The 17743-nt window shown below is 37.4% G+C and overlaps 1 protein-coding gene across 7 annotated transcripts in view; it reads right to left on the bottom strand.

Moving 5' to 3' along the window:
• Bnc2 (basonuclin zinc finger protein 2) overlaps nucleotides 1-17743 on the bottom strand; it is a 414469-nt gene that overhangs the window by 39903 nt on the left and 356823 nt on the right. The gene's annotated exons all lie outside the window — the stretch shown is intronic.

Here is a 17743-nt window from a genome sequence, read left to right on the forward strand (position 1 = left end):
AACAATTATTAGCAAAATAAGTGAAATATTAAACAACTGGTTTTAGTTACACTGATAAGGATTTGCAGAGAGCATTATTAGGCATTGAAAGTAAGTAACTTTGGAAAATATGGAGCAGACGAAGCATGGGACTCAAACACAGATCATGTACAGAGATGCAGCAGCTACAACTATGGCAGATTTTCATGGCATATCAACAGTAGTGGAGAACACACATCCAGGAGGCCACTCGGCTAGGATTCCACATGGGCAATTAGACTGCTCTTACTTTTAATCCTGGATGTGTTCTCCAGAGTTCAGGCAGAAAGAATGACACTTCCCATGGTCAAATATCAGCTCTCTGCAGAAGAGAGAAGCCATTCTGGCAACATGGTATTTTTAAAAACTTGAGCCAGGCACAATGGCTCACGTCTGTAATCCTAGCTACTCAAGAGGCTGAGATCTGAGGATCGAGGTTCAAAGCTGGCCCCAGCACTAAAGACCATGAGACTTTTATCTCTGAGCACTAAAACATGTGAAGTGGGGCTGTGCCTACAGGGGTAGTACAGTTCCCTCGAGTTGAAGAGCTCAGGGACAGGGCCCAGGCCCAGAGTTTAGGCCCCATGACCCACACACACACACAAAAAGTCAAGACTTCAGGTTCTATCTATCATAACATACGGTAGTATTTCAAAAGGTTCAGCATCAGAAAGGAATCCTGCCTTTTTCCCCTTATCAAACACTCTGATGACAAATAAAAGTAAATGCTCTGAAAAACTACATACATGCATACATACATACATACTTACATACATACACACACATACATATTTATGTACATACATATATACATATATAGGGGAGCACAAATTAATTTAATTCTTATAATTTAAAAGACTAAGTGGGAGCAATTTTAAAATACAAGAATAAAAGTGAGAGGCCAGGAAGTTGCCTAGTGGTAGAGTGCTTTACCTAGCATGCCCAAAGCTCTGTATTCAATTCCTTGGTACCACATACATAGAAAAGGCCAGAAGTATTGCTGTGACTCAAGTGGTAGAGCCCTAAGCTTGAGAAAGCTCAAAAGACAGGACCCATACCATGAGTTCAAGCCCCAGGACTGGCAAAAAGAATAAAAGTGGAAGGAATACTATGGGGTTGGTTCCATAGTTCAACTACTGTTGAAAGAAACCATCACTTCATCTTTCTGTGATCCAATTCAAAAGAATTTGATTGTCCAATTTAAGATATGATTCCTCATTGCAAATGAACAAAGAAGATGTGAACAGCAAAACTGAGCCCTCACTATTGATATTTGGGTATCCTCTAACATACATGTTCAGAGGATAAAGACTTGCAGAGGAAGATAATACAAGTCAGACAGATCTTTTCATCACCACTGTTTTTAAATTGCCTGATGACTCCTAATTTATTTTCATATAGCGTAGCAATAGAAAAAAATACACTGATTTACACTTGAAGCTTTCTCCAAAAAATTCAAGAGGGCAAAAAGCTTAAAAGTATTTCTCCCAAGCAAAGAAATATTTACATGCTGTGTTTATTCTCACCACTCAGTCACTATATTATCCTATGACGCCTGCCAGATGGTAGGTAAACTCATCTTGGGAATACTACCAAAATGAACCAAAAACATAACTTAAGCAAAAGAGCTTCAACCTAGTTTCTCATTACAATCACACAACACAGAAACAGAAGTACAAAAAGCAAGACAGTAAGAAGATGCCATTTGAAAACCAAATAAAGATTTAAAGGCATTTTTTTATTTCTCTAGGTATAATAAAGTACATCTGATTTTATACCATGGTAAATTCCAGAAATGCTTTAATCACACAAAAAATAGCAAAAAAATTATTAAGATTATAAAGATGAGTGCATTAAATTGCAACTTTTCAAGGCATAATGTTAAGCTCCATTTTTCAGCGTGTAATAATCAAAGAGCTGTATTGTGCATACAATACAGCATTATAGGAACACCTGTTTTCATACTTGTACATGTTGTGTACTGGCCTCTTGGCCTAAACATGGTAATTAAAAAAATGTCAAAAGTTATTTCAGAATTCACAATATGTTGCTATGGTGCATGTTACTGCAAAGGAAAAGCTAATGGGCTCTCCACTTAATGTGATTAGAGCCATTATTGACATAATGCCAGGAAGATGCAAAACCATTAGTATTATACTACATCTCACTTTAGTATCCACTCAGATTTAGTATTTGATCCACAATTTTAATTTTGTTCTGCTCTATTCAGAGCTGCATTACACAAAATGCATAATTAAAAGCTGCTGTGATTCTCTCTCCTTCTCAAATTAAAAACATAGCAAACATTTGTAGTTCTAATCCACTAGAAATTAATAAATCAAATAGTGTCTTTTATCCTCTTTCCTCCATGCAATTCAGATCACAGACTGGGAATACTTTTGCCTGCAACAGAGTATGCTGCAGAAGGGAGAGAAGGCTCAAAGGAATGAAAAGTCCCCAAACTGCTGACTATAAATGCAAGTGAGAATCTGGAGAGTGAGTCTTGCTGCACCGATAGCCTTATAATTCTAAGCATTAAGCCGGAAGGGCTTTCTGCGAAGAAAAATTTTAATCAATTCACCATAAATCCTTTTGATGCATTTTCCTTCATTAGCTCACTTTGTCAAGCATACACATGCTCCTAATTTAATTTAATCAAATGCACCATGTCTTTCTGTCAACAGTAAAGCAATCCCCATGTCTAAAAGGTCTCCTATCAACTTGCTACCCAGGGCAGCCTGGAGGGGAAGCTGATGGTCAGGAGGGTTTGCCTTATCCACCACTCACATGCAGAAAGAACTCCAGCCTAAAGATCTGCCATTAAGTTGAGACATTGACACAATTCCTAGTTCTACTGCCATTGGAAGCCTTCATTATTTGATAACAGAGGATTATGAATCATTACAATAGAAAAAATATATTCCCTTCTGTGCATGATAATCCTAGGCAAGTTCTGGAGGTTGAAACACAACAGCAGAGCCCAGTAGTCAAATGCATACCCAAACACAGGTTTATGCTGGCCTAGAGTTTCTCCTCTATACACTTGGGAAGCAGTAATGAGGTCTCTTTCTCCAGTTCTCCCAGCATGTTGTTCCAATCCCAACACTGCCATTTTTAAAAACTCCTCCTACAGATCTCAGCCCAAAGCTTACTTTTTATTAAGGGAGAAATTTCAGCAGTTCCACAGAAGATTTACTTTTCATTGAATTGCTTTTTAAAGAATTTCAGGTAGATTTGAAACTCCCTTGGTTGTCCATAGGCTCCAAGATGGCCATAAGTCAGGTCTTTCTTCCTCACCATTTTAACTTCTACAGTCTAGAAGTTTTGTCCTGCACATAGTAGGCACACAATAAATATGCCACTATCTGATATTCTTCTTAAATATGCCAAGTGTCTGCCACTGTATATGGTTATTTAGAATCATAAGATGATCATTTCTGCAATAATGCATAAAATTTATACATATATGTGATGAAGCAAACATTTAAAATGGACATCACTTTCCAATGTAAGACTTATATTGTAGACAACAATGGGAAAAAAACAATTGTGTCAACTGGAAGCAATCTGGGATCTTGAAGAAAGTCAGGTAGCAGAAGTTCTACAGAGGGTCCTTGATGATTCGAATAATTTAAATAATAGTGCCCAAAATACCAGGCTGTTCTACAATATAGAAAAGGTCTAGGCAGGGGAAAAGGTGTAAGCCTGAGATCTTTTCCTGGAGAATGATTAGAACATTATGCAGCTTGTTTTTACTAGTATCCTTATTGTCTGATATTTGCTAATAAAAGAATATTCCTGGATATAAATGTTATTTTTTTAATTAAGAAGAAGTAAAAGCTTCTTTTAAAAAAAGTGGCTCATGGGCCAGGAGTTTGGCCTAGTGGTTAAAGTGCTTGCCTAGAATACATGAAGACCCGGGTTCGATTCCTTGGTACCACATACATAGAAAAAAAAAAGCCGGAAGTGGTGCTGAGGCTCAAGTGGTAGAGCTCTAGCCTTGAGAAAGTCCAAAGACAGTGCTCAGGCCCTGAGCTCAAGCCCAGGACTGGCACACACACAAAAAAATAAAAATAAAAAAAAATAAATAAAAAAATAAAAAAAGTGGCTCAGTCAGAGTTATACAGTGGAATAAACACAGCCTCAATTATTGGTGCTGGGAAAACTGGGCAACTACATGCAGAAAACTCAAAATTGATCCCAGCCTATCGTCATGTACAAGCATTAACTCAAAATGGATCAAAGACCTCAATATCAGACCTGAAATCCTAAAACTGTTATATGATAGAGTAGGAGAGATATTGGAACTCATAGGCACAGGGCAAAAACTTCTTGGATAGAGTCTAAGGGTCACAACAGACTGAAGAGAGACTTGACAAATGGGACTACCTAAAAATAAAAAGTTTCTGCACAGACAAAGGCTACTAAAGTAGAAAGATAGGCAACCAACTGGGAAAAGATATTTATCAATAATATATTAGACAAATGCTTAATATCCAATATCTATAGGGAACTCAAGAAACTAACCTCCCCCCACAAACCCAACAAACCAATCACTAAATGGGCAAGGGAACTGAAGAGAGACTTATCAAAAGAAAGGTTAAAATGGCAAAAAAAAAAAAAACTATGTGGGAAAATGCTTATCACCCATGGTCATAAAGGAAATGCAAATAAAAACAACCCTAAGATATCATCTTACCCCAATTAGAATGGCCAATATCCTGAACTCAGACAAGGACAAATGCTGGTGAGTTATGGAGAAAGAGCAACCCTACTGCAATGCTGGTGGGAATGTAAACTAGTTCAGCCACTCTCGAACGCAGTTTGAAGGTTTCTTAAAAAGCCGAGAATAGACCTTCCTTATGATCCAGCCACACCTCTCCTGGACATTTACCAATGTTCATCTCTGTACTATTCACAATAGCCAAGCCATAGAAACAAGCCAGATGCCCCACTACAGATGAATGAATACAAAAATGTGATATATATATATATATACACACACACATATATATACACACACAATGGAATTCTACATAGCCAAGAGACAAGATAAAATAATGGCATTTTCTGGGAAGTGGATAAAACTAGAGTGAATCATTTTGAGTGAGATAAGTCAATCTATGTACCAGTGATCACATATAAAGACTCCCTTCTTGAATCCTTGGTTTGTTAAACATGACATTTGAAATATGATGTAAAAATCAGTGTGAATAAAATCTTTCAAAAAAAAGTGGCTCATACCTATAAATAACCCTTGCTGCTCTGAAGGCTGAGATCTGAGGGTCTCCTGTTGAAAGCCAGTCTGGACAGGAAAGTCTATGAGACTCTTATCTCCAATTAACTACCCAAAAAGCCAGAAGTAGAGTGTGGCTCAAGCTGTAGAACACCAGCCATAAGCAGGAAAGCTCAGGGACAGCAGCCAGACTCTGAGTTCAAGTCCCAAGATCAGCACCAAGAAAAGAAAGAAGGAAAAACAAAAACAAAAACAAAAAGCTTCTCCTTAGTTTTCTTAACAAATCAACCTTTAAGTGTATGTCAAGGTTATTTCATTAAAACTATTACTTTTTAATGTGAAATTGATACACTTTTCCAAAAAGTTTTATATTGTTTTATTGATCTGCATGTAAATATTTAGTTATTTGTGTTTATCTTCCCCAAACAAAAAAAGCATAATTTCCTTGTCATTCCAAACAGACTGATATATCTAGACTATTTCTTTATTGTCCTATGTAGTTAGACATATGTATTATATAGGTCTCTTTATATTCACACAAGGAGACCAAAGGAGTATCATAAAGGCCCAATAGCTATGTGTACATGAGCATATCCAACGACATTCATCAAAATGAACTTTAAGCAATGAAAACAATATTTTTGTTGCTATTTTATTTTTATTTTTATTTAATTTAATTTTGTTGTTGTCTTTTTTTGCTAGTCCTGGGGCTTCTTGAACTCAGGGCCTGGGCACTGTCCTTGGACATTTTTTGCTCAAGGCTAGCCTCTGTCATTTGAGCCACAGTGCCACTACAGCTTTTTCTGTGTATGTGGTTCTAGGGAATCAAACCCAAGACTTTGTGCATGCTAGGTGACCATATTACCACTAGGGCACATTCCCGGACCTTGTTGTTGTTGTTTTTAAATCTTTTTCACTGCTTTTGTTTTCTGTACCTTTTGTCCCATATATGAGTTTATCTGTTTTGGGGTAGGTATGAGGATGCACAGAAGTGGTGCGATGGAGGGGGAATAAATGCAGCAGTGATACTTACTAGACACTATGTTGACACCTGTGGTGGAGCAGGGGGGTGGGAAGGAGGGAAAAACTGGGAGAAAAGGAGGGAAGTGATTTCTCTTGAATGATTCCTCCCTCTCTCAAAATACAGACATCTTAAAGTAGCTTAGGAAAATTCTGTCCTCTTTTATAACTTCCAGAATAAACAGCACAAATTTTCTGCTCTTGGAGGTAAGGGTACTATCCCCTACTTGAACTTTCTGTCATGTCTTTTGGGGATTAGGAACTACAATTTCTCTAAAGAAAAAGATTTAGGTGGCCTCTACCTCCTTCCCTACCTTGCAAACAGATGACAGGAGTAGTCAGGCAGAAAACTACCAGCTGCATCTGGTTCATTACATTATGAGGTAGTTTGCTTCATGGTTCTCACTGCTGTTATTTTTCTTCTTCTGAACTGAAAACTGCCTTACTAGAAAATTTTGTCCTTTGAGGTATTTAAAGAATCAGTCTGCATTTTGGTCTACATGGAAAACCTTAGAGATTGGGAGATTCCATACTGGCAGGCTGTCCTTCATACCAACCTCTGCTAGCGTTCTCAGGTGATTACCTAACAGACGATAGACACGCTTTGTACCATTTTGGTGATTACTAGGATCAATCTAATTTCTGATTTTGTTTTTCAATGGATACTGTCAGTGCAACAGAATAGTCACCTAAAGAACCAATTAACACAAATTAAGATGGAAGGGGTATGACATGTAACAGATACATCTTCTAGTACAGAGACGTATATTATCTTCAGAAAATGTGGGCTCGATCTTAACCATGGAGTTAGTGGCAAACTCCTCAGGGATACACAGGGCATGGCATTGGGTAAAAGGCCATTCATTGAAAAACTATCCTGAGTCTTCTTGCATTCTTGGCTCCCTTAAAGGGAAGAGGAATGGCACAGATCAAATGTGAACAAATATGAAAAGTAATTCAATTAATAAAAGCCAATAAAACTCCATAACAGAACTTAGTAGTTGGAAGCATGCCCCCTAGACAGATTAAAATGGAATTTTAGAGGCTGTGTTCATGTGTGCATTCTACACAGGTTCAACTGGTATGGTCGAGGGCATAAGAGAGGTTTCTAAGCTTCAATGAGGTTCACACTCCCTTCCATAACAAGAGTTCTGGCAGTTTTCTCTTTCTAATATTATATTATTAAAATTTTCAAATGTGCATAGAACTAACACTGATATAGCTACCATCTAAATTCTGCAGTTAACATTGATCAGCATGAGACATCCCTGATATGACCATCAACAGTCATAATATACAATTTCAGAGGAAATGTTCTGGATATGACTAGGTCAGTATTAGCACAAACAACTCAAGCACTTAGTTAAGGCAAATATAATCTTACTTGCATTTTGATGTTTAAATCTTTATTATACCTTGAGTAGAATGGCTGTTACACTGTTTATGTTTATTCTAATGGCTCAGGTTATCAGTAATAACTTTACCTTCTGAACAAAACTTAACTTTGACAGACTCTAAATATTTCTAAAAACCTTGAAAATTATTTGCAAACCGTGTCCCACATATACCAGGCTTATAAGATAATGATAGTATCTAAGATTCATGTAGTGTCTAATATATGGCAGGTACATTATGTTTTGCATATTTTCTCTTTCAGTAATATAATATTTTCATGCCGAAGTAAGTCCTGTTACTATTACCTCTTTCATCTTAAACAGAATCATGAGTCTTAAGATTCAAGTCCTAGTCACCCAGCATTATAGACTTCATGACTTCCCAGTGCACTGAAGACATGTGATTGAAATCTTTCCTAAGTCAATACATCACTGGTTCTTTTCAGTTCACAAAACCAGGTTTAATTACAATGCATCTTCTTCAGAGAAGATTAATTTGTTTCTGAATTTTAAAAATGTGCAAATTGTAATGGATATATGTAGAAAAAAGTACATTTCTATTTACTGTCTGAAACAGAAATTAATGTTTACACATATACAAACACAGTTTAATATACATAGACAAGTTACCTTCTCTGAACCTATGTCCTCTCTGACAAAATGAGTTGATACCTTAACTCATCCCATGCAGGATGTGTGAGATCATCATGAGAATGACACAGTAATCTGTTATAAAGTGTCTATAATATAAAGAGCAAAATAAATCTTAGTTATAAGGCCATGTCAAATATTCAGCAATGGCTGGATAGTGGTGGCTCACACCTGTAATCCCAGCTTCTCAGGAGGCTTAGATCTGACAATTTGTGGTTCAAAGTCAGGACAGGAAAGTTCATAAGACTTTAGTTCCAATTAACAATATACCAGGTAACAAAGTCAGATACACTAACAATATGAGATTAACCAAAGGGTAACAAAAGAGAAGAGGAATAACACAGTATATTATGAACAACAATCACACAAGATAAAGCTCCTGTTTCCATATCCTGGAGATCCTTTCATTTAGCCTCATCCTATATGGCCTTATGTATCTAGGTTTTGAGCTATTGTAATTCTCTGCTAGTACAGTCCTAGGTTTGTACTAATTATTATAAATGAGGGAAACCATGGAACCTATGTTCTTTGGGTTTGGCTTACTTCACTTAAAATGATTTTTTTCCAAGTCTTTCCATTTCTTTACAAATGGGGCAATGTCGTTCTTTCTGATGGCAGCATAGTATTCCATTGTGTATAAATACCACATCTTCTTGATCCAATAATCTACGGAGGGCATCTGGGTTGGTTCTATATCTTTGCTATGGTAAATAGTGCTGCAATGAACATCGTTGTGTTAGTGGCTTTAGTATGTCCTTGTTTCTCGATGATTGGGTAAATGCCAAGTAGTGAAGTAGTGGAATTGCTGAGTCATAGGGGATTAGCAAACCTTTTTTTTTTTTTTCCCTAGTCCTAGGGACTGAACTCAGGGCCTGAGCACTGTCCTTGGGCTTTCTCAAGGCTAGAGCTCTACCACTTGAACCACAGCACTACTTCTGGCTTTATTGTGTATGTGGTAATGAGGAATTGAACCCAGGTCTTTGTGCATGGTAGGCAAGCACTCTACCACTACGCCAAACTCCTGGCCCCGGCAAACATTTTTAAAGTGCTCCAAATATTCAGCTATCAAAACTCAAACTAAAAAGTTGAAATAAAGTTCTTATGTAAACAACACAAAAAGGAATGATGGTACTCTGTTTTAGCAGTTTAAACTGGGAGTTGGACTGATGAAAGAGATGGCAAAAACTAACTCGATTCAGTTCTCTATAGTCATTTCTTAAAATCAGTATGAAAGATGGTAAGACATGATATCTTTCCACTCTTGTGGCTATTTTATAAAATAAGTTAACTCTAATGCTATCAGGTAGACCTGGGATCACAACAATGAAAAACGAGATTTATTCTATGTTTCCAATTTAAATAAGGAAACCGAGTAATCAACCACAACTGCATAAAAATCTTCTTATCCTACAAGTCCTCTGGGCCCAGAGAGAGAGAGCTTCAGACACTGGTGATGGAATCTTCTGAACCCCTGAGATGGCTTTAAGTGAAAAGTCATGCAGAGGTCCACGGGCCTTCCTAGGCTAGCCCATCAGTTCATCCAGGTGTCACTAACACTGGAGAATCCATCTGACTGGACCTTTTAGGCTTTGTGGGTACAAATGGCAATTTGCTGTACATTTTCGATTACATGTATATTGTCTCCACCATGCCTAACAGCATGTAAGACAAAAAGTGCCATTTTAAACACACAAAGGCACTTATCAGGGCCGAGCAGATCTCAGCACCATGCAGTCTGAAAGGACTGATGATGGTGTACTGGGAATGGGACAGGAAATGGACAGCTTTATTTTCCTGTTAGTAGCATAATGGAATTTTATTGCTTTTTTTTTTAAAGCATCCATTCTTAACCACCTTGAACCACTGAAAAAAAACACCTGCTGCTGAGACTAAAACTTTTAGTGACCCAGAAACTATTTTTTATACATCATTCCCTTCATTTCCATCATTCCATTGCTCCATATTGTAGATGTCAGCATGGTTCCCTCACAAAAAAATGCCAATTATATAAAACTACACGATTTCAACTGCAAATGAGCAATCCAGTCCTTAAACAGATGTCAAACAAGTCTAAACCCAGGCTTCCCAACTTTCTCAATAAAATTATATCAGCACAATTAGCAATGTTTACATGGTTGTTTATAGTATATTCTACAAAAGAAATATAAATCCCGAGATAAAAACACTAATTTTATTCTCAGTGGCAAACACTGCTTATCCCATTACTATTCATTAGACCCAGAACTTTGATAAGTATTTGTTTCAACCTACATCCCAGCCAATACACAGATGCATGCATATTATTTTGAGGATGGTTATAATAAACAAACAACAGAGTGGGTAAAAGGTAAACTGCTTTGTATAAAGTTTTATGCACAGTGTTACCAGGAACAAAAAGATTTGAGGACAGCCTATGGAAGGTATCATTACTTTCAGACATGTAATAGTTATATTCAACCATGATCCTATGCTTTAGTTTGTTTCTCACAAACTATTATGTAATTTTCCCTGTAGCCAGTGGGCACTTAATAAATCCTTCTTGATAAAGACAATGGTTAAAGAAAAATCACTCAGCATTGTAGTCACCTCCTGATAACTCTTTAACATCTCCTAAGTCTCCCTGGAGAAAGTACATTGTGGCTAAAATTACCCACAATGACCCAATTCTTCTCTTATCTTGGTGTCAAATCCCCTTTATAGTCAGGCACTTTCTACCTACTCATAACTCTTCCTCCTGTTAAAATTTGAACAGTTTATTCTGTTTTACACCACGGGGCTCAGAAAAGGCAGCACAGTAGCTGGTGTATGGATGTGACAGAATGTTTTTATTCCATCCCGGAGAAAAAAAAAGCTCCCTGTTTTTGACACACTGGAAAATGTACAGCCAGAGAGTGCTCGAGGCGAAGATGCCACCCCAGCCTTACATCTGTCTGCTTTCATTTGTCTACAACTGTGCTTATAGATAAAACAAGCTTTCCAGATGTCATCGCAAGCAGGGCTCATATGCTGACTTCACTGAGACACCATTGTTGGCTGCCAGCATAACAGAGTTGTAAAACTAAAATATTTAAACTCTGAGCTACTCAACACGACTTTGAATGTCACACAGGATCCTATTTCAGAATTAATTAATGTACACCCCAATAAAATAATCATGTGTTAAAAACCAAGCTGGCTGGCATGCAAGTAGATCTAATTTTTTTTTTTTACCAACTGTTTTCATAGCATACAACAGCATCATGAGAAAATTTTTGAAGGAGTACAGTTATTACAACAGCTATATGTCCTGTCATGCTGTTCAGTCTCAGGTGCTACTTCTCACTGCACAAGAATATAAAGAACCTAAAAAGAGCAAAAGCAATATGCCAAGCTCAGACTATAAAGATATTTCCACTGTCAGAAAGGAAGGCCAATGACAAGTAATGAGGGAGATTACTAAGAGGCATTGTTACCACATCCATATGTGAAGCATGGCTTCGGGCAACTTGGTATAAGGGAGCTTGAATGTTTGTTTGAGAACACACTATCCCTGTGGTTATAATTACAACCATTGTACAAAAAAGGACTGCAGTGGTTTCATAACATCCCTTAACAAAGAACTCAATGCTCTTATATCTTCTGAAAATTCCTCAACATCACACAATCATACACACAAGCACATGTGCACAAAAACATACACATACACACAGTGTTTCTCATTTTCGGTTTTTTATGAATGTATATAACAACTTAGTTTGTCTGTCAGAATCCCAGGCAGCTTAGTTTAGGTTTCAATGACTATTCATAACAACAATTGCCCTGAACTGGAAAAAAAGAAGTTGTTCAACATTTGGGCAGTTGAGAACTCTACTTGGACTTTCTTCCTAGTCTGATAAACGTTTTACAGCTTGGTTTGCATTATTGGGTCAAACATGTTCATTGAGCATCTGTTCACTGGAAAACTTGTTTTGTGGATCATTCTGGTTGCAAATCCATCATGACACAACCACAGCCTTCTGGATTTTCGGGTTAATTTGACAAGAGATCAACTTAACATTAACCCAGTCGAGGTATCTCATAGGTCCTGTCAGGGCTGGTCCTACACCTTGTTGGACTCAGCTCCTATCACTGGAGCCTGTTCTAAGCGCTGCTTCCTGTTTCTCCCACTCCCAAGACATAGAATAAACATTTGCTTGTGCTGGCTTTCCAGGGAGACCATTTATGAAAGGAAAAAGGAGCCATTTACTTTGCTTTCCCACAATCTTCAATGTTCCTATCTTCTCTTGAGTTGATCTAGTTCAAACCCTCTGAAAATAAATCACCCCCAAAGCACTCAAGAGTCCCTAAAGACCTTGGCAGGCTTCCTGTGTTGTGTGTTCCCTCTCCTGTGCTGGGAGGCTAATGTGCTTTAGAGATGTCTGTCCTAATGCAAGAACTCGGCAGACTCAACAAAATGCCACAGCGTTCCATCTACTCCCATCATCCTGGCCTCTTTCACTCCTATTTTAACAAAAGAGGAAGAGGCCAGTGAGGGAGGAAGAACTGAGTGGTCATTTTCTAAGTGTTGGGACAGTAAGTTAATACTTCCAAAGGTAAGAATGATAGCACTGTTCCTGGCTGGGAACTCAGTGTATCTCCTTCACTTGAGCCGTGGCTGGAGTTTCAATTTGGAGCAGGGAGAATCACTGTGGAAGCACACCTTGTACTGTGTACCTGTACATACCCCAGAATCAATATGTGCCCAATTTATTACTCTCTCAGCACTGTGGCTGGGCCCAGTCATCTGATGTATCTTTATTTAATTATTAGGAAGTTTATTTACTCTCATCCTAATAACCAGACTTTTGGCAAAATACTTACTAAAAAGCATTTATTCATACATCAATGTCTGGAAATTTTGAGCTAGAGTTTATACTTTCTTCTTTAAAGCTCTCCCGGGCTTTTGAGGGAGTGCAAATTACTAAACGGTAGCAATGTGGGAGATTTCACATGACATCTTTAATCTCATTTTTGGCCCGCTAATTCCACTGGGGAATCCAGAAGTGACAACTCCTATACTCCCCTTTTACAGATGAGAAAAGAAATAGGTGGACTCAGTTACCTGTTTGCCTAAGGGCAGGAACACAAGCCTGGGGCTGAACCACACTACCAGAAGATCAAGGGAAAGCTCAGTGCTGGGTCTCTCATTCTGTTTCAGTGGAGGATAACGAGCAGTAGTTAAGTCTGTTAGCTGAGGGTCAGCCAGTTCTGAACACTGAACAGTGTTACTCTCAGGTCTGCATTTGAATACAATTGCATTAAAAAATAACCCAATTTAACAATTCAGAAGTTCTGATATATGTTTTATAAAAATGTATGAGAAATGTAAAAGCCACGGAGAGCCATAACTTTGAGCTGCCTCATTTGTTTCTCTTTTATTACAGTCCTGCATGGTGGGCACAAGCTCCTCACTGGAAGGAGAACATTAAATCTTTATTTTAAACTGTTTTAGCAGAACCATATTAACAGTTGAATATTATTTTGTCTGACTGATAAAATACCATTCAAATCAGACCAAAAAGAGCACTGAGCCCCAGCCATATCCCATGAGAAGTAAGTGTCAAGCTATCTTCAGAAACAACCATTTCTGGTAACATTTCCATTGCTGCATGAGCCCTGAAGCCCATTACCTGGAGTGAAGGCAGCTCTTCAGAAATAAACATTTCTCTAGGTTCCCCTTAATAGGGAAAGTGGTTGCATGAAATATTCTTTCTTCCCCCTACGTTTATTTGGTCTTTCCTAAAGGAGGATCAGTAAACAAACCAGGAGAAAACCAGTTTGTTTCCATGGACATGTTACCACAGATGAAGAAACAGAATGAGATTTAAGTTTAGAACAAAGGTTGTAATAACAGAAAATATTCAGAAATTCTAGGTCAATTCAGGAAAATCCTAAGTGCTAATACTTATGGCCCTGTCTTCCTGAACTGCCTGTCTCACATAGTATAGCAAAAGGTAAGGTTGCCCTTATATTTAAATGTGCACTGATACAAATCGCTTTAGTAAGTTAGCTCAAAACCACAGCACTGGCCTTTCTAATTATCTATCACATGGTATTTCTCTCTATAACCTACTCTATATTTCAGTCTTCCAAATAACATAAAAATAAAATATTGTCAAACAATAAGATGTCCTCTAGATATCTTTTTAGTCAAACAGCAGTACTAATAGCAGGACAGCCATTAAAACTAACTGAAAAGTGACAGTGAGTGAAGACTGATCTTACATAAGTCAGTCAGGCAGCTTAGAGGAACATTCAGTGTTTCTATGGCAAATACTTTAGTGGGAAATAATTTTTTCATTCATTGAAAATATTTCAGATTAAACACTGCTTTCAATATGCAGAAAAAAATGCTATAGTGAAAGCATTCTGGAAATGTTTGAATCTTAGTCCTATTCATTTAGACAGTCAATCACTAGCCAATGAAGAAGCAAAGATTAAAAAGCAAGAAAAGTATAAAGGTAATGGCCTGAACAAGGATGAAACATTTTAGTAAGAAAATAAAATACTCTTTAGTAGATCTGGTTCAAATTACAGGGAGAAAATTTGAGGAATTATAAGATCATCTACATCATGTTTACTCATTATTAGTTACTCTATTTTCCAAAGTGTTTAACAAGCCATTTCATATATTAACATTAAAACAATCAATTCAAAAAATAACATAGAAGTTTTCTAAACCAATCTATAAACCAGAAATAGATTAATTTTCTTAGTAATAAAAATGAGTAAAATTAAATTTAACATGAATAACAAAATAATTTTAGTTTTATTTAACCCAACAATACAAATTATGTCACTGCAGCAAATAAACAGAAACTTTTCTTAATATTTTACAATTTTTGTTCTAAATTTTAAAGATCTGCTATTTTCTTTACTGTATACAGCCTGATAGGTTGGTATACAGCCAAGAAATCAGTTTTGAATTTAAATTTAAATAAGCCTGGCTACTACATTAGACAATATGTCTATCTTTTAATAACAATTTACCTTGTAAAGAAATAATAGTTTTAACACAGGTAAATCTGAGGATGGCAGAAATCTTTAAAAGGACAATATATGAGGCTCAGTTATTTTTTGGTCTCAGGAAGACAAAATTTCAGTGCTGTATATGTAAATCTGACCCACTGCTTACACAAGCATATTTACATTTTCCATATACATAGTATATGTGACTTAGCATCCTAAGGAGAAATCTTATCACTCATCTTCAAAGGCTTTTGGCTTGTATTTTATGTTATCTGCCTTGTTCTTTCCCAAAGGATAACTCTGTGGCCAGTTTGAAGTACTTCCAAAAGGAAACACTCTTGAGTGATTTGAATGTTACACACAGAGCCTGAAAAGTTTCTTACTCTCAGAAAATTTGGATATTGCCTATATTTAGGTTACACAAAAGAATGTTAACAAAACTTGAAGAGGCAGAAACACTTGCTGCTAACCCTTGCAGTGACGAAGTATGTGAATTTGATCATTACCAAGTGTTTTGTTGCCTATTTGATTAACAATACTGGTTGTCTTTACCTGAAAAATTGCTTTGTAAGGCAACAATAAGCACATTACTTCTTCCAATAAAACAAAATGCAAGCGGCTAATTTGATATCTAAACATCAGCTCTTCTGAATGGGAAGCCTAACTCCTTATTATAAAAATAAAATCTCACCCTACCTCAAACCATCACCTAAATAGCACCAATTTTAGAGTTATCTTACTTTACATCAGACGTGTGTGTGTGTGTGTGTGTGTGTGTGTGTGTGTGTGTGTGTGTAAGAATGTCTCTTTTTCCCTTAGACCATGAGTACCAAAAAGTCAGGGATTGCAGCCTATCATAACTCTCCAGTCAGGTGCTCAATAGTTGTGAATTCAACATGCTCTATGTTCACTGAGAAAGCGAATCCAAACAAACATGTAAGAGAGGGTCCCAACTGTGAAGGAGCTTCTTCTCTAGCTGAGGAAATAAAAGCAGTAACATACAATGTAGCACAGTTCACTGGGTTTAGAGACAGAATTACCTGTCTCTAATCTCTAGGTATAGTGAGGTGCATGAAGACAAAGTCCAGGAAAGGTTTGTATTCACTAGATAGAAGGTGCATTATTTCTCATACATTGATACCCCTTCTCATGTTTTTCTCCTCATTTCCCTCCCTGCACCAAGGTCTTTCAGTGCTGGAACAGCAGCATGGCAACTTAAGATGGCTCAAAATGAACAGCAGGTTGGAGATGATTCTGGGTATAGAGGACAGAGAAATGGCAGTCTCCTAGTTATGCCATAATCTCTAAAATGTGAATGGGACCACGTTTAAAGCATGGCACAGTGACCTAAAACAAGTATTCTTTTCTCTTTCATAAAATTCCATGTTACAGGGGCCGGGTTCAATCCCTTGGTACCACATACATAGAAAAAGATTGAAAGTGGTGCTGTGGCTCAGGTGGTAGAGCTCTAGCCTTGATAAAGCCCCAAGGACAGAACAGTGCTCAGGTCTTGAGTTCAAGCCCCAGGACTGGCAAAAAAAAAATTAAATTTCATGTCACAGTTAATGAAAAGCCATCAAAAATTTTCAGAGTAAAATGACTTCTGAAAATAGGATTGATAGGAAAACTGTCAGATCACAGCTTCAGCAATAGACAGGAGTGGAGACAAAGGACTTCATGGGTAATATACTTCAACTTTCATAGCATGTCAACTGGAAGCTACACTCAATCGGTAGGAAGGGTCTCAATCATATATGTGTATGTGTTACCTGATTCTTTCCTATGAAGTCCATTGAATAAATCTGTAGTAAAGTTAGGCATGATGACTCATGCCTATAATCCTAGCTACTCGGGAGGCTGAGATCTGAGGATAGTGGTTCAAAGCCAGCACGGACACTAGAAAAGGGGAAGTAGGGCTGTGGCTCAAGGGGTAGGGCAATAGCCTCGAGCTAAAAGAGCTCAGGGATCGCATCCAGGCCTAGAGTCCAAGCCCCACAACCAACAACAACAAAATAATAATAATTTTGTAGTAAGCATCACTACAAATCAGTCACAAAAAATTGTTTCAAATTCCCTGGGTAATCTCAAATGGTATGCATTGTCAACATGATATCCAGGTAAGCTGTTCCCATTCCCTTTTGCTTTATGTATTTTTCAGACAAGGGCCTTGTATTTTGGGCTAGTACCAAACTTTAGACCTCTTATGTAGCTGGACTATAGGCAGGTTTATTGGTTTAGGATCTCACTAACTTTTTTTCCTGCGCTGGCCTAGGAGCATTATCCTTCCCAATCAGCGAGCACCATACCAGGCCTAAAATATTATTTTAAACACCAGTGAAATGTTACCACTAAGGACATAGTTCAATTTACCAAAACTGAATTGAATGCTTTGGGAAATATGAACAATAATAGATCACTTAAAAAAAAACTATTCTCA

Source organism: Megascapheus bottae, chromosome 3 (assembly GCF_031878675.1).
Source record: "Megascapheus bottae isolate mThoBot1 chromosome 3, mThoBot2.hap1, whole genome shotgun sequence".
In the NCBI taxonomy this organism is placed as follows: Eukaryota; Metazoa; Chordata; class Mammalia; order Rodentia; family Geomyidae; genus Megascapheus; species Megascapheus bottae.